This window comes from Trachemys scripta, chromosome 21, assembly GCF_013100865.1.
Source record: "Trachemys scripta elegans isolate TJP31775 chromosome 21, CAS_Tse_1.0, whole genome shotgun sequence".
Lineage (NCBI taxonomy): Eukaryota > Metazoa > Chordata > Testudines > Emydidae > Trachemys > Trachemys scripta.
Genome location: NC_048318.1, coordinates 1,473,828 through 1,495,067, shown reverse-complemented (window position 1 = coordinate 1,495,067; position 21,240 = coordinate 1,473,828).

The window sequence follows — 21,240 nt, the reverse complement described above, 5'->3', positions numbered from 1 at the left end:
CAATCTTCTGATGGAACAGGCTCTGTTTCATATGGTTGTTCCCTCCTAGAGCAGAAGAAAACTGAGGCCCCTGGAGTTTCTTCCAAATTTTCTATGAGGGGGCAACATGTGCATGTCTCTCTCCACCCCCTTAACCTCCCCCAGCTGCTACCATCAGGGGATCTGATCCCTTCACCCCATGGATCTTGAGCAATCTCCTGGCTGCCCAGGGTCATATATGCCCTGTCTCTCTACTTCAGCTCCTGTTCTTGTCAGAACAGTTCCATTATAGGCAGGGTGTCCTCAGCAAGAAGGTATGCAGGGCACCTGTACAGAGGGAGGTGGGGGACTTCCCAGCTGCGGAAGGGCCTATACTGACAAATTACAACAGACTCATCACTGGGTGATGGGAGAGGAACAAGGAATGCTGCAAAGGCAATGATTTCATAGCTCACCAGCTCAGATCAGCTAATCCTGATGGTGTAACAGGATCTAGGAAACTGACAGACCTGTAGAGCATCTAAACTCCTGAGGCCCTGTTTGGAATACGAGTCCTAAACACCTAAGGCTCTCACATTCTTTAAAACCATAATCCATATTTGCTACATTAGATTCTAGTACATCACTTCAGTTTCTAGGTGCTGTAGACAAAATGAAGGATCTGCATCCTACTTAAGAAGGCAAAAGCTCTCCACGTGTCCTTCAGCTGCCTGCTCCCCCGAGTTATTTATACCCCCTTCTGCCAGCTACCAGAGGCATCTGTCTCTTCTAGATGTTGACAACATATGCATAGCTCATCAAGCCAACAATGGACTCTGATGTCGGGGATTGCATCCTAATGGCTGTGTTACTCAGTTACTGAAGAAGCACCTGCACAAAGACGCGATCCTGAACTGAGTTCTAATAGCGTAAAGATTAGCTCACCCTGATTTCCAGTAGGAGGTCTGAATGAATCTGTGTATATATAAACAGGTGATAGCCTTGCAGGCATCTCTGTATCTCATCCCCTGAGGTCCAAGATGACCTCTAGAGCATATTGTAGTAATGCTGCTCTCACTGAGGGCAAGTCTACACTACAAAATTGTCAATCTAAGTTATACGGACGTACAGCCACTGCAGTAATTAAATTGCTTTTGCATGTCCACACTACGCTCCTAGTGTCAGAGGTGCGTGCCCTCACCAGAGAGCTTGCACTGATTTAAACTGTCAGCATGGGGCATTGTGCGATGGCTTCTGAAAGGCAGCACCAGTCAACGTAAGCAACGCAGTGTCCACCCCTGACATTACGTCGACCTAACTACATCAACCTAAGACTACACCTCTCGCGGAGGCGGAGTTAAGTCAGTGCAGTGGGCGAGTTACATTGGTGGGAGCTACATTTTAGCGTAGACACTTACCGAGGTCGATGTAAGCTGCTTTCCATTGATCTTGGTCCTGCTTTGAGCAGGGGGTTGGACTAGATGACCGTCTGAGGTCCCTTTTTATCCTGATATTCTATTTTATGATTCTATGATCTAACACTGTAATCTAGACTAGGCCTGAGAGCGTGCCTGCACTAGGAAAATAAACGTTTTGAAAAAGTGTTCCTGTGTCGTGAACGTTTCATGCTCTCCTTTGCACTTTGTGCAAGCAGGACAACCTGTTCTTTAAAATGCTATTTAACACTTTCAGGCACGAGTGGGCTTGAGAGTCTGAGCTGCTTCCTGAACCAACGTGACCACACTGCTGTTTTTAGCATGCTAGCTTGAACCACAGGTAGAGGGAGTCTGTCTGCCCAGGTTGAACTTGCTCGTCGCTGCAGCATTGACATACCCACCAGGACCTTTGGCCAGAATCACTTTTAGAGCAGAACTGCACTTGACGTTGTTCTGGTTTATCTTGTGGAAATCAAATAATGAAGTATTGTCATTAAAATTCATTAAAGCAATAATAAACCTGATGACTAAACATTAGGCAGACGTTAAAAGTTAATGGTTATCACAGCTGCTGAGCCGGAGTTTCCAGATGTGTTATCTCCAATGTTCACAAGCATTCTGAATTGTGACCTCTCGCCAAGGCTGATAGATTGGCGCTCTCCTTTCCTCTAGCAAACAGGAGCAGCTAACAGGGAAGTTGTGCAAGGGAGTTCTCCAGGTGAAGGAGGAGCGACTACCTGACACCTGGGGTGAGTTTGTCGCCTGTTTGTGTGCTTGCTGCTTGACCGAAGTTTACAGTGTGGTCTTTTTGTGTCGGGGGCCATGTGCTGAGCCTAGCGGCCTGCTAGGCATGGCTGAGAGCTTCTTAACGAGGCTTTGATCCCTAATCCCTTGAGCACCTGTTAGCCCTGCCCCACCCCGTGGTGAAGGGCTTACTCAGGGAGAACCAGGGGTTAAAAAGCCCACTCCTAAGCAACCAGAGGAGCTAGCGAACAGGAGCAACTAACGGGGGTTTTGCGAGGTAGTGTGAGAGCCCAGTGCACCTGATTAACCTACTCTAAGCTTAGGCCAAGAAATATCTCCTTCCCCCTCCCCCACAAAAAAAAGCAATAAAAAACAAAAAAGCTCCAGGAGTAAAAAGCATGCAAGCAGAGTCCATCAGCAGAGTAGAGGTTATCCAATTTATTGCACTGAGTGCAGCATGTACCATTATCTACCTTGTGAGCAGGTGCCGTGTGCATTCAGCGGCACACCACTTCTGAAAGGTTGCTGACCCCTGATCTACATCTTAGTAAAGAGTAGAGGATAGAATCATAGGACTGGAGGGGTCCTCGAGAGATCATCTAATCCTGTCCCCTGCACTCATGACAGGACTAAGTATTATCTAGACCTTCCCTGACAGCTGTTTGTCTAACCTGCTCTTTAAAATCTCCAGTGATGAAGATTCCACAACCTCCCTAGGCAGAAATTGATAAAGTACAGGTAGGAACTGGAGAAACAGTCCAACAAAAGAGTCCATGCACTTACATCACATAACGGATAGCTAAAACGTGTCAAATTTTATAGGTGCTTGTATACAAATGCCAGAAGTCTAAATTGTAAGATAGGTGAACTTGAGTGCCTAGAATTAAATGAGGATATTGATATAATAGGCATCACAGAAACCGGGTGGAGTGATATAATCAATGGGACATGGTAATACCAAGGTACAAAATATATTGGAATGACAGCGTAGGTTGTGTTGGGGGAGCGGGGTGTGCACTATATGTGAAAGAAAGCATAGAATCAAATATTAGTAAAAATCTTAAATGAATCAAACTGTGCTTCCTGGCTCTTTAAGCTCTGGTCAAGTGAAAAATTCTCTAAGTTATGTCTATGGATAGAAATTCCATCCTTCACTAATAAGAGTTGAACAGTAGGAATATACTACCAACCACCTGACCAGGATGCTGACAGTGATTGTGAAATGCTCTGGGATACTGGAGAGGCTACAAAAATGGAAAACTCAGTAATATTGGGGGATTTCAAATATCCCCATATTGACACGGTACATGTCACCTAAGAATGGGATGCAGAGATAAAGTTTATAGACACCACCAATGACTGCTTCTTGGAGCAGCTAGGCCTGGAACCCACAAAGGAAGAGGCAATTCTTAATTTAGTCCTAAGTGGAGCACAGGATCTGGTCCAACAGATGAATATATAGCTGTGCACTCTGTAATAACGCTATAATGTAATGCAATTTAACACCCTTTGGGGAGGAAAATCCCAAAGAAGCCCACCACAGTAGCATTTAACTTCAGAAAGGGGAACTACAGAAAAAAGAGGAAGCTAGTTAAACAGAAATTAAAAGGTACAGTCACAAAGGTGAAATGGCTGCACTCTGCTTGGAAACTTTAAGATACCACAACAGAGGCTCAAATTAAATATATACCCCAAATCAAAAAAACAGAGAAGATTATAAAGGTGCCACCGTAGCTAAACAACAAAGTAAAAAGTGGTTAGAGGCAAAAAAAAGCATCCTTTAAAATTAGAAGTCAAATCCTAGTGAGGAAAATAGGAGCATAAACTCTGGTAAGTCAAGTGTAAAAGTACAATTAGGCCAAAAAAGAATTTGAAGAGCAACTCGTCAAAGACTCAGAAACTATCAGCAAAAAAATTAAGTATGTTGTTGGCCAGTCTTCCTGCTTCAGATCAGTAGCACCACTGATGACTGAGGTGCTAAAGGAGTACTCAAGGGAAACAAGACCATTGCAGAGAAGTTACATGAATATTTTGCATCGGTCTTCACCGCAGAGGATGTGAAGGAGATTCCCACATGAGCCATGTGAGGATGTAAGCCACTGGTTTTAGGTGACAAATCTGAGGAACTGTCTCTCAGACTGAGGTCTCAATAGAGGAGATTTTAGAACAAATTGATAAATTACACAGTAATAAGTCACCAGGACCAGCTGGTATTCACCTGAGTTCTGAAGGAACTCTAATATGAAATTGCAGAACTACTACTGTGGTATGTTACCTATCGCTTAAATCAGCCTGTCTATCAGAGGACTAATGTGATACAAATTTTTAAAAACAGGCTCTAGAGGCGATCGTGGCCATTACAGGCCAGTAAGCCTAACTTCACTACCAGGCAAAGTGGTTGAAACTATAGTAAAGAATAGAATTATCAGATACTAGATGAATATGATTGGTTGGGGAAGAGTCAACATGGCTTTTATAAAGGAAGATCATGCCTCACTAATCTATTAGAATTCTTTGAGGGGGTTAACAAACTTGTGGACAAGGGTGATGCAGGGGATATACGGTACTTGGACTTTCAGAAAGCGTTTTGACAAGGTCCCTCACCAGTGACTCATAAGCAAAGTAAGCTGTCATGGGATAAAGGGGAAGGTCCTCTCATGGATCTATAACTGGGTTAAAAGACAGGAAACAAACGGTAGGAATAAATGGTCACTTTTCACAATGGTGAAAGATAAACAGCAGTGTCCCCCAGGGGTCTGTACTAGGACCTGTGCTGTTCAACACGTTCATAAATGATCTAGAAATGGGGTAAAGAGTGAGGTGGCATAATTTGCAGATGATACAAAATTACTTAAGATAATTAAGTCCAAAGCAGACTGGAGAAGAGTTACAAAAGGATCTCACAAAACTGGGTGACTGGGCAATGAAATGGCAGATGAAATTCAATGTTGGTAAATGCAAAGTAATGCACATTGGAAAATATAATCCCAACTACCCATCCACTATGATGGGATCTAAAGTTAGCTGTTACCACTCAAAAAAGTGGTCTTGAAGTCATTGTGGATAATGCTCTAAAAACATTCGCTCAGGGTGCAGCAGCAGTCAAAAAAGTTAACAATGTGAGGAAACATTAGGACAGGGGTAGATAAGTCAGAAAATATCATAATGCCACTATGTAAAGCCATGATACACCCACAACTTGAATACTGTGCAGTTCTGGTCAGCCCATCTCAAAAAGGGTATAGTAGAATTGGAAAAAGTACAGAGAAGGGCAATGATTAAGGATATGGAACAGCTTCCGTATGAGGAGAGATTAATAAGACTGGGACTTTTCAGCTTGGAAAAGAGATGATGGGGAGGATATGATAGAGGTCTATAAAATCATGACTGGTGTGGAGAAAGTGGATAGGGAAGTGTTATTTACTCCTTCACATGAACCAGGGGTCACCTGATGAAATTAATAGACAGCAGGTTTAAAACAAATATAAGGAAGTATTGGATGAGGGGGATTTCAATTCCAATATAAAACAAGATATATTGGAATTGGAAAAGGTTCAGAAAAGGGCAACAAAAATGATTAGGGATTATTTACTCCTTCACATAATACAAGAACTAGGGGTCACCAAGTGAAATTAATAGGCAGTGGGTTTAAAACAAATAAAAGGAAGTATTTCTTCACACAATGCACAGTCAACCTATGGAACTCCTTGCCAGAGGATGTTGTAAAGGCCAAGACCATAACAGGGTTCAAAAAAGAACTAGATAAATTCATGGAGGATAGATCCATCAATGGCTATTAGCTAGGATGGGCAGGAATGGTGTCCCTAGCCTCTGTTTGCCAGAAGCTGGGAGTGAGTGACAGGGGATTGATCATTTGATGATTACCTATTTTGTTCATTCCCTTTGGGGCACCTGGCACTGGCCACTGTCGGAAGACAGGATGTGGACCTTTGGTCTGATCCAGTAAGGCCATTCTTAAGTACTTCCTTCAAGAATGCACAGTTAACCTGTGGAACTCATTGCCAGGAGATGTTGTGAAGGCCAAAACTATAATAGAATACAAAAAAGAATAATCTGATTTCATGGAGGGTAGGTCCATCAATGGCTGTTAGCCAAGATTGTCAGGGATGCAAACAGATGCTCTGGGTGTCCCTAGCCTCTGATTTCCAGAAGCTGAGAGTGGCCGACAGGATGTGCCAGGAGCTCATAGAACCATAGAGTTAGAAGGGACCACAAGGGCCATAGATGACTGGTTTCTCCCGATACTGAGGGGCATAATTTAAAGGGGGGAACATGTGACCCCTCCACCTGTTGCCGCTGGGAGGAACTTCCAGCCCCACCTCCCTGGGCCAGGGCACCAATCCCACCAGCTCCTGTGGGGCTGGGGCCACAGGAGTGGGGAGCACATGCCTCTGAGGCCATTCCCAGCCCAAGGCAACTCACAACACCAGTGTCTTCCCCAGAGCTTGCGGACACCTCAGCAGGGGAGGCACGGGGCACGGGCAATGCCCCTATCTTCAGCTGAGCAGAGACCAGGGATCCTGCTCCCGGCGCCTTCCCTAGCGACTCCCCACCTGGTGCCCAGCCCAGGGACCACTGTGCTCTCCCTATTGCACCAGTTACCTGCAGGGGGGAGGGGCTCTGTCCTCCTCCCACTGCACCTCCCCTGCCCCCCACAGCACACTCAGCCACTCTCCCAGCAGCTGGGCCCGGGCGGGAAGTGGGATGGAGCTGCTTCTCACACCAACTGATGGTGATGGCTCCGGGTCGCTGACTCTGTGCAGCGCTGCAGCAGCCTGAGAGATCCCAGCTGGGGTGGCCGAATTTTGCTGCTCCCCTCCTTCCACCGCAGACCAAGCAGAAATCTGTGGGGGGGCACTTGACCGCACATTTCCCTCCCCCCCCGCCCTCAAAACATGTCGCCTATCAATCATCTAGTCTAATCCCCTGCCAAGATGCAGGATTTGTTGCGTCTAACCTATCCACGGCAGATAGCTACCCAGCCTCCTTTTGAAAACCTCCAGTGAAGGAGCTTCCACAACCTCCCTAGGCACCTGTTGCATTGTCCTACTGTGCTTACCGGTAGGAAATTATTCCTGAGATTTAATCTAAATCTCCTAGTTTGAACCCATTGCCTCTTGTCCTGCCTACTGTGGCAAGAGAGACCAACTTTTCTCCATCTTTTTTATGGCAGCCTTTCAAGTATTTGAAGACTATCGTGTCCCTTCCTTAATCTCCCCTTTTCCAAACTGAACATATCCAGTTCCTTCAGCCTTTGCTCATGCGGTTTGTATTCCATCCCTTTGATCATCTTTGTTGCTCCTCTCTGGATCCTTTCCAGTTTCTCTACATCCTTTTTATACAGCCGGTGACCAAAATTGAACACAGTCCTGCAGCTGAGACCTAACCAGCACCGAGAAGAGCAGTACTATCACTTCCCATGACTTGCATGCTATGACTCTGGTAATGTAACCTAAAATTGCATTTGCTTCTTTTGCACAGCTGAACAAATGAACTGTAAAACAGAGAACAAAAGGAGGATTGCTGCCCCCAGAGAGAGTGTGTGTGTATGCACATGCAGGGTACATCCCACTTGTCCACATTCCAAACAGTCCCTCTCCAGATTTTCTATCTCCAGCCAGCGGAACAGAGCAGCGGCTCCATGCTCCTGCCTCTTGATCTACAGGAATAGCATAGCTGAATTCGACGTATCTGATCCGACTTACCCCGCTGTGAGGACGGCGTCAAATCGACCGCCGCGGCTCCCCCGTCGACGGCGCTTACTCCTACCTGGGCTGGTGGAGTATGCGCGCCGATTCGGGGATCGATTATCGCGTCCCGACGAGACGCGATAAATTGATCCCCGAGAGATCGATTTTCCTACCGCCGATCCGGGTGGGTAGTGAAGACCAGCCCTCAGTCTAGCTTTTAGAGCTATTTCTGGGGGTAGCAGTGAGCAGTTTCTCCCTGATGATTTCCTGTTCTGTTCATCCCCTCTGAAGCACCTGGCATTGGCCAGTGTTAGAAGACAGGATACTGGGCTAGATGGACCTTTTGTCTGACCCAGTATGGCCGTTCTTATGTTCTCCCCCGTTGTTTCTGTTTGGGCATCGCCGCTTTCTCTGCGGCCGAGGGAACTTTTCAGACTGAATATAAAAATGGCAAGGGCCTTTCTCACTGGAGCCAGGGCCGGCTCCAGGCACCAGCGGAGGAAGCACGTGCCTGGGGCGGCACATGTTAAGGGGCGGCATTCTCTCCATTATTGGGGCGGCACAGTGGGCGGGGGGGTTGTTTGTTTGTTTTTTGCTTCGGCAGTTTGGGCGGGAGTCCGAGTGGCTTTTTTTTTTTTTTTTGCTTGGGGTGGCGAAAATGGTAGCGCTGGCCCTGACTGGAGCAGCCTTGCAGCTCGGCCCCTTTTCTCTAGGTGTCCCCTGCCCCCAGCATGGTGGAGCCAGCTGACTGGTGCAAGCAGGAGAGGAGATGCTGCTCTGTTATGCGGTGCCCCTCTCAGGAGCCACAGGAAAGAATCTGAATGACATGTTGGAGCCTTTGCACCCCCCTGTGCTAGCTGAGGCTCCACAAGGGTAGAGTGGGCCTGGACTTGGTGCCAGGGAGCTAGCAGCCAAGGGCATCTCTCTGAGCATGAATTCATCAGGGGCAAATCAAATATTCCCCACCCAGCTTGAACCCTCCCACAGAACATAGCCAGGGCCCCTACCTTATCTCCTCTGCTACCCTCTGACTGTGGGGAGAGGAATTTGGGCTTCCTTTGGGATGTTCTCCTGCAGTTCCTGTCCATTCTCATGTTAGCCAACGAAGGGCCTCGAGATGTGGTGGTGGATGGCGTGGTTAGCCCGTGGAAGAAGACTGCTTTCCCTAAGATCCTGCAGCCAGAAAGCTCAAACCCTGGTTTAGTAGCTACAGTATTTCAAAGCCTCAGCAGTGACCTACTGAACTCCCCTAGTACTTGTCTCAGGGCCATTTCACTGTAGTGACCTGAGAAACCTCAACCCCCAGAACATTGCCCAGTTTAAGTCTATGCTAAAGAAAGTACCCCAGGCTGCCACCCCTATTCCAATGGAATGCCAGACAGACTGTAGGTCTTCAGACGGAGCCCAAGTTCCTTGCATTCCTTTCCACAGCTAAGATAGGACTTCTTACTCTGGGGTGAAGCTTGGAGGTGGCCCCTAGTTCTTGTGTTATGAGGAGTAAATAACACTTCCTTATTTACTTTCTCCACCCCAGCCATGATTTTATAGACCTCTATCATATCTCCCTTTAGGCATCTCTTTTCCAAGCTGAAAAGTCCCAGTCTTTTAATCTCTCCTCATACGGAGGCGAGATAAATATAACTGGTCGTATCTGTTCCTCGATGCCTTCCCACCCCACCCCCTTCCTTTACTAGGAGTGAAGCAACAATCGTGCTTCTCATCCCAAATTGGCCAAGAAGGCTGCAGTACCTCAGCCTAGGGGAATTGTTGCAGAGTTCTCTGCTCCATCTTTCCAGTAGGCAAGATCTCCTATTCCAGCTTTTCTGGTGCTAGTGAGTGGCAAGCCCTACATGGGATGAAATACTCCTCCAAGATAAAGCCTCATATACATCTTTCATTGTCTCCACCTGTGCCTGAGTCTGTATGAAAATCTCCTATCAAGGGGCCAAGAAAGAAAACTGACCTCAGGAAACCTGGTGTCCCAGCTGTGACGTTATTGACATAAACTGGGACCATATAGATCATTGTTGCAACCAAGGTCCTGTAGTGGCACCCAAATCTTGTATAAAGGGGGTCAAATGGGGTGTCTAGGACAAGGTTATGGTTTACTGGTTATGATTTTGCTGTCTATATGTGTGTATCAGTTTTGTAGTCGAAGTTATGAATATTGGCTCTATACTGTCTGTATGGCAAACTTATGCTATGCTTCTGGGTGACATCCCAGACAAGCTGAGATTAGCTCTGCCTAGCCTGCTTGATGGCCCATTAAGGACCATCAGCTATACAATGGACCCATTGAGAGAAGGCAGATACGCCTTGTACCTCAGCAAAGTATGCAGGGACTGGCCCATGTGACTCCAGACTCCATTTTGCTGTAATTTTCCACAGTAAGAACAAAGAGGTGTTCTTACACCTGGAAAAGACTATATAAGGCTGATGCCTAATCTTCATCTTGTCTTCAATCCTGCTTCATACCTCTGGAGGAACTTTGCTACAAACTGAAGCTCTGAACAAAGGACTGAATGACCCATCCCAGCTGCGGATGTATTCCAGAGACTTGATTTGAATCTGCAGTTTATTCCATCGCTGCTGCAAACCTGAACCAAGAACTTTGCCATTACTGTATGTAATTGATTCCATTTAACCAATTCTAACTCTCATTTCTATCTTTTTCCTTTTATGAATAAACCTTTAGATTTTAGATTCTAAAGGATTGGCAGTAGCGTGATTTGTGGGTAAGGTCTGACTTGTATATTGACCTGGGTCTGGGGCTTGGTCCTTTGGGATCAGGAGAACCTTTTTCTTTTACTGGGGTATTGTTTTTTATAACCATTTGTCCCCATAACGTGTGGCACTGGTGGTAATACTGGGAAACTGGAGTGTCTAAGGAGATTGCTTGTTAGACTTGCGGTTAGCCAGTGGGATGAGACCGAAGTCTTAGTCTGGCTGGTTTGGTTTGCCTTAGAGGTGGAAAAACCCCAGCCTTGGGCTGTAACTGCCCTATTTTAGCAATTTGTCCTGAGTTGGCACTCTCAGTTGGGTTCCGCCAGAACCGCATTGTCACACCAGCTCCTCTGCCCTTTAGTCTGCAGAAGAGAAGAATGAGGTCGGCATTTGATAGCTGCTTTCAACTACCTGAAAGGGGCGTTCCAAAGAGGATGGATCTAGAGTGTTCTCAGTGGTAGCAGATGACAGAACAAGGAGTAATGGTCTCAAGTTGCAGTGGAAGAGGTTTAGGTTGGATATTAGGAAAAACTTTTTCACTAGGAGGGTGGTGAAGCACTGGAATGGGTTACCTAGGGAGGTGGTGGAATCTTCTTCCTTAGAGGTTTTTAAGGTCAATCTTGACAAAGCCCTGGGTGGGATGATTTAGTTGGGGATTGGTCCTGCTTTGAGCAGGGGGTTGGACTAGATGACATCCTGAGGTCCCTACCAACCCTGATATTCTATGCTTCTGCAGGGTGGCCCGGACCAGGGCTGAGCCTGTCTGCCTTCCCATCCCATCTCATGCTTCAGCATTATAGTGTTATAGTTACAGACATCCACACCGCTGGAAGACTGAGGGTATCAGTGTTCCTTGGGACAGTGTGTGTATCCAAATCAATAGTCAGATCTGTTTGCCCTCCTTTCAAGCTTCCTGGCATGCTGCAGCTGTCACAGTCCGGCCGTTTAGACCAACAGCACTCATGCCATGTATTTTCTTTCCATATGAATATACTTATGGGTAATAATTTTGTCATAAAAAAAGTCTCCAAAGTCCCTGCTCTAGGAAGGCACAATCAATACTGTGTATCTCATGCGGCCAAGGGCTTTGTATTCACCCATCATCTGTGGCAAGGTATTGTGACACTTTCTTAGGATGCTCCAAATCATAGGTCACTGTGTAACCCCTCCCTCCCTCCCTCCCGCCTCAGCAAAAGAGAGATTTGCTGGTATATCCCTTCTGCCCGTCAGAGTTGGGAGTGACAAGGGCCAGGTTCAGTATCTAGTGGTTCCGTTCAAATAACACAACGCAAAACCGGCTCAAGCCCCCACTCAGTGACCTGGGAGAATTACATACCACCCCCTTGGGCGCCTCTAAGAGGCAATACTTCCCCTCTCACAAGCACAGAGTGTAGCAAAAGCCTTTTAATAAAGGAGGGAAACAATGCGGCATTATGTTGGGGGAACACCACAAACAGGATTCATAACACAAACCATGAGCAAAAGACCTACCCCCAAGTAAGTTTGGCAGTGTCCTTTTCCCCTCAGGGTCTTAAGTCCAGCAACGCAAGAGTCACCCCACCCACAGTTTCTGTCCTTGGTCAGTGCAGCCCCAAAGTGGTTCTTGAGTCCAGCAACCCAAAAGTCACCCCTCCCACAGTTTCTGTCCTTGGTCAGTGCAGCCCTAGAGTTCAGAAGTCCATCTGCAGAGTTTACTTCCCAGCCTGGGTGGAAGGTGGGGGGGGGGAGAGAGAGGTATGGGGGGGTACCTTACGTGCTCTGCTGCTCGGGTTGACAGCCAATTGCCACACCTCTTCATGGGGCTTTGCTTCAGTCTTCACCGCTAGCCATTCACCAATATGTCTTCAGCCTCCCATCCCACCCCACAGCTCTCAGCTGTTAGTAGGGGAGCCTCAGTGCCGGGACACACAGAACAACTAGCCCGAAGTAGGTCTAATGCATAGACCTAGGTATCAGAGATGTCAGCTCTGCAGCATGTAACAAGACACCTAATAGAATCAAAATTAGCTCTGTTATGACACAGTGGAGAGAGAAGGGAGTCAAAGTGGTGTTTAGGGCTCTCAGAAGGTACCCCCACACCCATGTACCGTGCCGTTCCAATCCAATCCAATCCTCTCATCCCCCCCCCCATTTCACTGGGCTTCGGAACCCATCTCCCTTGCCTAGCAAGTGCTGCTTAGTTGAGGGCGAGTCCCTCCATCATAAAGTGCCAAGTACAGTTCTACTGTCCTTGATTCACATAACCAGCTCCCTGTCACCCCAGGCTGTTAGCCACTCCAGACAAACCCCTGAGACAAACTTCTCAGGATTCTGCCAACCCTTGCTTTGTCTTGCAGATAACCCTTTGTGCACCCCAGTTCCTGAGCCCTTTGGAAGCGCATGCCCCTGGCATATCCAGCCCTTGTCACTGGACATACACAGAAATTACCAAGTTTACTATCACACACCAGCTTGTTTGATTCAACTAAGAATTCACACTTTCCTTAATATTACAGCACTGAGATCTACTGATGATCAATCAAAGAGGTGGTTATTAACAAAGAGAGATTTAAGTGATATAAAGCAAGGATAATGGAAAGAGAGTTGGTTACAAGTGAAACAAAAGTACAACATGCCTCTAAGAAACTAAATATAACTTTAGCAAGCTACAGTCCTTTAGCTAAAGCAGTTTTCTCACCCTCTCAGTTTTTCTGTAGAGTTTTGCTGATTTTCAGGGAAATCAGAATCCCCCATGCCCTACTGGTGGTCTCCTCAGTAAATGGGGAACAAAATATATTTTTTCCTTCTCTTTATGTCTCCCCAAAACACATCGTTTTGGTCCCACTGTGGTTTCAGTCTCCAATGTCTACCCATGCTAATTGCCCATCTCCCCCGGCCATCATCAACCTGGCTTTTCCTAGTGACTTACATGCAAATACAGTTGCTTTTGTGTTGGTTTCCCAAGGCTTAATTTACATTGGAGACAGGGAGATAACTACCTTCCCTCCAGTCTGGAAGAAAATGTGTTTGGTCCCAGACTTTAAAGCATAATATCAGTACGTATCCATAATTCCAGCCCATCACCACCTTTCTTTTCAGACTGTACAAGACACTTTTTGGATAAACACTATGGCAACAGTGTGTTAGGTGTAGTGAGTTGGCCAGGCCTGACAAGAGCTGCTGACACAGAGCTGTGAACTGCCACAGCCCGGTAAACCATTCTGCTTTGGCTTTGCCTGAAGCCTCAACACTCCAGCCACAGCGATGTTAACATGGGCCAATCAGTGCTGGGAATGCTGTTATTTCATGCCTTTCACCCTAAACGCCTGGCCCAGAAAGCTCTTAACCCTTCCGTAGCTGGGGGGAAGCGGGACAAACAGTGCATCATAGACGAATGCACAGCTTCAGATAAATAGCTTGGAGAGGGATCAAATCCCATTCATAGAATCATAGAAGATTAGGATTGGAAGAGACCTCAGGAGGTCATCTAGTCAAATCCCCTGCTCAAAGCAGGACCAATCCCCAACTAACTCATCCCAACCTCTAAGGATGGAGATTCCACCACCTCCCTAGGTAACCCATTCAACACCTTCTCTGGCAGATTCCTGGGCCAAAAGGGAACCTGCCACCAAAGGGAACTCTTTGTGAAGCCCTTTCACCTGTACACTCGTTTATCAGACAGACTCTACGCCATGTGGCGCTCAGAAGTAGTTAAATTTTATTACCCTTTAGAGTGTAGCCCTGCTGGATTCCATCCTCCTGCCTGCTCTCTCTCCCCTACTATTGTTTTTCATATGTTCCAAACATATCGGGCCAAGGCAGAGGTTGCAATCCAGACTGAGGGCTGGGCCACACTAAGCCCCCAGTTCGAACTAAGATACGCAACTTCAGCTACGTAATTAACGTAGCTGAAGTCGAAGTATCTTAGTTCGAACTTAAAGGTACTTACCGCGGGTCCACACACGGCACGCAGGCTCCCCCATCGACTCTGCCTACTCCTCTCCCGGAGCAGGATTACCGGCGTCGATGGCGAGCACTTCCGGGATCGATTTATCACGTCTAGACAAGACGCGATAAATAGATCCCAGAAGATTGATTGCTTGACGCTGAACCAGCGAGTAAGTATAGACGTACCCTCAGATATTTACTTGCTAGTTTCCTTTCCAGTACTGAGCTCCCCGAGTTCAAGTCACCTGAGCAAGGTGCCTGGGGAGAGGCTCCAATGGCCTCCTGTATTTGCCTAGGTGGTTAGTGACCTCCTGAGAGATGGTCTGTCAGCAGCCTGTGGAGCATTCCTGGAGCATCACAACATTCACCTGGAGGGGTGTGGTACTTCAGAGCACAACCTAACTCCAGAGTCCTCCCGGCCAACTATGAGTTGCTTTGTGTTTATTAGCAGAGAGGCACAACCCAAATGGCACTGACTAGGGGAGAGGTCTCTGCCACAAAGGAGATTACCAGGTCATAAATGTCTTAGTATTGACCCTCTGAGTTGATAGCAGTCATAAACTGGCTTTTCATGACCTTGCGGCTCTAAAGACCTGCTCCATGGAGACGCCAGCAGAGTTTACAACTACTGGAATCAGCTATTTCTAGGGCGTCTCACAGCTATTACAACCGCTAAAGAGAAGCTGCGGGTATTTACTCAGGACATGTGAATGAACTATGTCTGGGTTCGTGGCTATTATGAGAATGCAGAGTGTCCCATGGGTCAGTAACTCGCTGGTTTTGAACTCCCGCTGTTACAAACGCGGTCTGCAATGGTCATGAATTAACTTCTTTGGCTCAGATCTATTCTAATCTGTACAAACAGAAAAGAGAGTTCATTGTGTCGGAGTGAAATTCACTTGTGCCAGCTGTTTATACGCTCACAGTTGTTACACACTTGCCAACAAAGCCAGTATAATCCCATTATGGTAGCGTCTAAGAACCTGTGCTTGAGTCCTTAAAAAAAAGAAAAAAATACCGGAACACCATTTCGGCTCCTAATAGAAAGTGACTGAGTGTCATATACATTTTTGTTGCACACCTGTTCCCCAGCCACAGGGGAAGGAACCAGGATGATTCCCTTGCTGAAGACAAGAGTACATAGCCAATATTCATCACTTCAAATACAAAAATGACACACACATACAGACAGCATAATCATAACGAGCAAATTACAACCTTTCAATAGACACTTTACTTGACCTCCTTTGTGCAAGATTTGGTGCAACTATAGGACCATGGTTGCAACAATGATCTATATGGTCACAGTTCATATCAATAACATCACACCTGTAGTCCAGATGTGCCCCTGCAGAGTGGGAGACAGGGCTTTGAGCGTCTGCTGCAAATCAGGCAGAGCAGAGATTTGAACGTGGGTTTGCCACATCCTAGCTGAGCACCCACACCACTGGGCTAGTGAATATAAGGTGATGGGGCTACTCCCTACAACCTCCTCCTTGGGTGATTTTTTTTCCTTTTGGCAAGAAAGGGTTGACCTGGATTAGGCCTAATTCCAGAAGAGGGTTTGTAGATCCACAGTGACACTAGTACAGTATAGAACCACAGAGAGGCAGTCTCCTCTGGATAAATACTAGATCTATAGCCCAGCTGAAATCATACTTAGAAAAGATGGATCGGCTTCTGGGCTTGAAATTCTTGCACTGCATTGGCTGGAATCATGACCATGAACCAGTAATAAATGTCTCCAGGAAGCTTAAACTGGAAGTGCTAGAGTTGTGCACCCACCTTATCATAATTTCCACTAGACCATATTTCCCTGGTTTGCTTATGAGTCTGTCATATGGGACTGAGTCAAAAGCCTGACTAAAGTCAAGATATGACACATCCCCTGCTCCCCCCCCCCCCGCCCATCTACTATGCCAGTAACCCTGTCAAAGGAGAAAATTAGGTTGGTTTGGCATGGTTTGTTCTTGACAAATCCATGCTGTGGTGTTACTGTGAATAGATTCTCCTGGGTGTGGGAGCTGACAGTTGGTTTTAGGTTAGACAGACACATTGACAGGAGTTAAGATGCTCTGTCTGTACATTAATTGTGTATCTAATAAAGACTGTTGTTAAGTTACTAGAAATGAAAGGTTATTAGGATTGTGGATTACTTGACCATAAAACAACACATGGTACCAGGAATACCTGGTAAAAATAACTGGAAGAAGTTAAAAAAAAAAAAAAAAAAAAAACTTGAGGTAAAAGTTGCTCAGGAGAGAAAAACAAGTTTGAATGAAATTCGATGGATCAATTGAGAGTTCCCACATTTCTAAAAAGGTCAAGAAATGCTGCAGAAAACTGGAAAGGGTTTAAAAAAGAATCTGACTTATTTTTGAGGGCATCAGAATCTACTCATAAGGAAGGTGAGCAAAATACTGTCATCTTTTTGAATATTGCAGGTACTGAAGCAGTTTCATTCATTTGAGCTTAATGTGAGAGAATGAGCTGACTTTGAATTTACCTTAAAAAATGTGTGGAATACTTTTTACCAAAAAGAAATGAAACATTTGAAAGATTTCAGTCTCACTCCAGAAATCAAATGGAGAAAAAGACTTTTGAACCATTTTTAACAGATCTAAAGATAAGAAGTCAGACATGTCATTTCCAGAATCTAATTGAGTCAGTGATCAGAGATCAAATCGTGATGGGTATAAAATCTATCAGTGTAAGAAAAAGACAGTTAGAAGAGCCAGATCTAAATCTATAAAAAACTGTCAGAATTTGCCAAACTGCTGAACATAACAACTATTGCACATTTTAGAAAGAAAACAAACTGATGTGAATATAGACTTAAGAAGTAAAAGTAAAAAAACAAGTCTATGGAGGAGAAGAGAGTGAAAGTATTAAAGTTAAAAGTATGGACATGGGAAAGAATGTTCTAGATGTGGAAGGAGGCACCACTTTAGACAATGTTCAGCATATGGTCAAACCTGTCATATCTGCAAGAAAGAGAATCATTTCGCAAACAGTTGTAAACAGAGAAGCCTGGAAAAACTTAGAAATTTACATTTAGTTCAAAATTTAAAAGTCTATGAGAAGATACAAAATAAAGAATATAGAGCTGACATTACAGAGGAAGAAAATTTGTTTCTGGGTATTTTGAAATAATCACTGTGAACTACAAGGAGGACTGGACAGTTACATTATCTACTAAAGGAACATTAATTTCATATGTAATAGATACAGGTGCACAAGCTAATGTAATTTCAGAATAAATTATAAAATGTCAAAGTAAAACCTGTAGTAAGGGAGCAAATACATATTAATTTACAATCTTATAGTGGTGAAAAATGCCTGTTATGGGTATTTGTGAATTACAGGTCATAGTTATAGATAATTTAGAAAACATAAGATTTGTAGTAGTTAAGGAATAAGGTATTCCTATTTTAGGTTTAGAAACACATTTAGCACTAAATATAATTGGTAGGATTCACACTATTCATGATTCTGAAACACTGGAAATAGAACATCAGTTTACAGAGTTCTTCACTGGCATTGGTAAATTGGATACAGTGTACAAAATAGAATTAAATAAAATAAAGAAACCAGTTATACATGCAATCAGAAGAATACCCTTAGCTTTAAAAAGTAGGGTACAAATGGCATTGGAAAGGTTTGTTAATTTTGATATAACTGAAAGAGTGGAAGAACCAATTGTGTGGGTGAATTCATTAATAATAGTAGAAAAGAAAGGTGGATCCCTATGTTTATATTTAGATCCAAAAGTCTTAAATAAGTATGTTAAAAGGGAACATTTTAAAATTCTAAAAAAAGAAGAAATATTTGGACAAATGTCAGGAGCAAAATACTTTTCTTCTTTCTTCAAATGGATTTTCAGAAAGCCTTTGACAAGGTCCCTCACCAAAGGCTCTTAAGCAAAGTAAGCTGTCATGGGATAAGAGGGAAGGTCCTCTCATGGATTGGTAACTGGTTAAAAGATAGGAAACAAAGGGTAGGAATAAATGGTCAGTTTTCAGAATATAGAGCGGTAAAAAGTGTTGTCCTCTAGGGGTCTGTTCTGGGCCTACTCCTATTCAACATATTCTGCAAAAAGGGGTAAATAGTGAGGTGGCAAAATTTGCAGACGATACAAAACTACTCAAGATAGTTAAGTCTCAGGCAGACTGCGAAGGGCTACAAAAGGATCTCTCAAAACTGGATGACTGGGCTACAAAATGGCAGATGAAATTTAATGTTGATAAATGCAAAGTAATGCACATTGGAAAGCATAATCCCAACTATACATATAAAATGATGGGGTCTAAATTAGCTGTTACCATTCAAGAAAGAGATCTTGGAGTCATTGTGGATAGTTCTCTGAAAACATCCACTCAATCTGCAGTAGCAGTCAAAAAAGCGAACAGAATGCTGGCATCATTAAGAAAGGGATAGATAATAAGACAGAAAATATCATATTGCCTCTCTATAAATCCATGGTACGCCCACATCTTGAATACTGCATGCAGATGTGGTCGTCCCATCTCAAAAAAGATATATTGGAATTGGAAAACGGCAACAAAAATGATTAGGGGTATGGAACGGCTTCCATATGAGGAGAGATTAATAAGACTGGGACTTTTCAGCTTGGAAAAGAGATGACTAAGGGAGGATATGATCGAGGTCTATAAATTCATGACTGGGATGGCAAAAATAAATAAGGAGGGGGTATAGCTCAGTGGTTTGAGCATTGGCCTGCTAAACCCAGGGTTGTGAGTTCAATCATTGAGGGGGACATTTAGGGAACTGGGGTAAAAAAAAACAAAAACTGTGGGGCTTTGTTCTGCTTTGAGCAGGTAGTTAGATGAGATGATCTCCTGAGGTCCCTTCTAACCCTGGTATTCTATGATTTATTCCTTCTCATAACACAAGTAGGGGTCACCAAAAGAAATTAATAGGCAGCAGGTTTCAAACAAAAAGAAGTATTTTTTTCACACGACACACAGTCAACCTGTGGAACTCCTTGTCAGAGGATTTTGTGAAAGCCAAGACGTTAACAGGGTTCCAAAAAGAACTAGAGAAGTTCATGGAGGATAGGTCTATCAATGGCTATTAGCCAGGATGGGCAGGGATGGTGTCCCTAGCCTCTGTTTGCTGGAAGCTGGGAATCAGTGACAGGGGATGGATCACTTGATGATTGCCTGTTCTGTTCATTCCCCCTGGGGTACCTGGCATTGGCCACTGTTGGAAGACAGGATACTGGGCTAAATGGACCTTTGGTGTGATCCAATAGGGACATCTTATGTTCTTATGTTCTTAAGTACAGGATGAAGCTCAGTGCGGGACCAGACGTTTGGCTGAAGCTCACCAATATCTCATCTGACAGAAAGCAGCTCTGTTTTGTGAAGCAAGAACATCCTTCTCATTAATGGCACTTTTTGAAAAATTTCAGCGTTATGCTGAACGTATTGTGTTTTTCTTGATTTAAATTTTGTGAAAGAGAAGCAAAGAGAACTTTGACTTGTATGCAACAGTAACCCAGATAAGAATTATCAGGAACTTCAGACTAAAAGTAGACAAATTAAAAAGTCACGTTACTGACGTAATTCAGCGGCGCACACCAAAATATATTAAGATATAATTTATGGCATTTGTTTCTTGTAATTTGAGTAACACAAAAGACAAATAATAACGAGAGACAAGGTGGGTGAGGTAATACCTTTTATTGGACCGACTTCTGTTGGTGAGAGAGACAAGCTTTCGTGTTTACACGGATCTGTTCTTCAGGTCCTCGAGGAGTTGAAGAAGAACTCAGTATAAATTCAGAAGCTTCTTTAGTGAAATCATAGTTTAAGCATATTTTCCATAAAGAAATTTACTTTGTGAAAAAATTGTCTTGTACTGCACCCATCTGGGGTCTGGCTGAGCCCATGTCTGTGAGCAGGCAGATATCCGTCCGATGGATCAACTGCTATCAACTAGTTTCATTGCCTATTTTCATGGGCATTGGAGTGCGTGCACAAGCAGAATGCTCTGAAGTTCACACAGCTAAAGAGATGGTGCCACTTAATTTCATAGATTCATAGATCTTAAGCTCAGGGACTCCTGGGATCCTCTAATCTGATCCTGCATAACACAGGCCATATGACTTCCCTGAGTTGAGTTGTCTTTGAAATAGAGCATATCTTTTAGAAAAACATCCAATTTAATAGCTCATAAATACAAATCACACATATCCACAGCCAACCCCTTTGGATGGTACCCTAGCACTTTGCAATACCCTTCCACACCTTGTGAACTCCTGGGTGAAATATTAAGATAACCATGTCAGAACACAATGCTGAGAATTCACGTTAGCCCCATCATTCCTTTTGGCATTAAGTCTTTCGTGGCTTGCTTAGGGGATTCAGAAGTCTCGTATGAAATGGACGCAAGTAGCTTTTGTAACAAGTCTTTTATTTAGGCTTCTAAGCGTGGCTGTTGTTTGACCTCCTACTACAGGCCTCATGGGCCTTTCAACACATACACTGTGCTGTGATCTCTCATGTTGATATTGTGCCAGTCACTGTCCTCTCTGCTTGTTCCCCCCATCTTCTGACCGTCCCGCAGCCACTGCCATTGGAAAGCATCAAAATCGAGAGTTGCTCTGCAAGTTAGAGCGACCGGTTGGCCTCTAATAATGCGTAAAACCCAATGGGCTTCATTATCCATGTTTGGCAGGGGGTTAAGGAGACACACAGCCAGCAGATATGGTCACA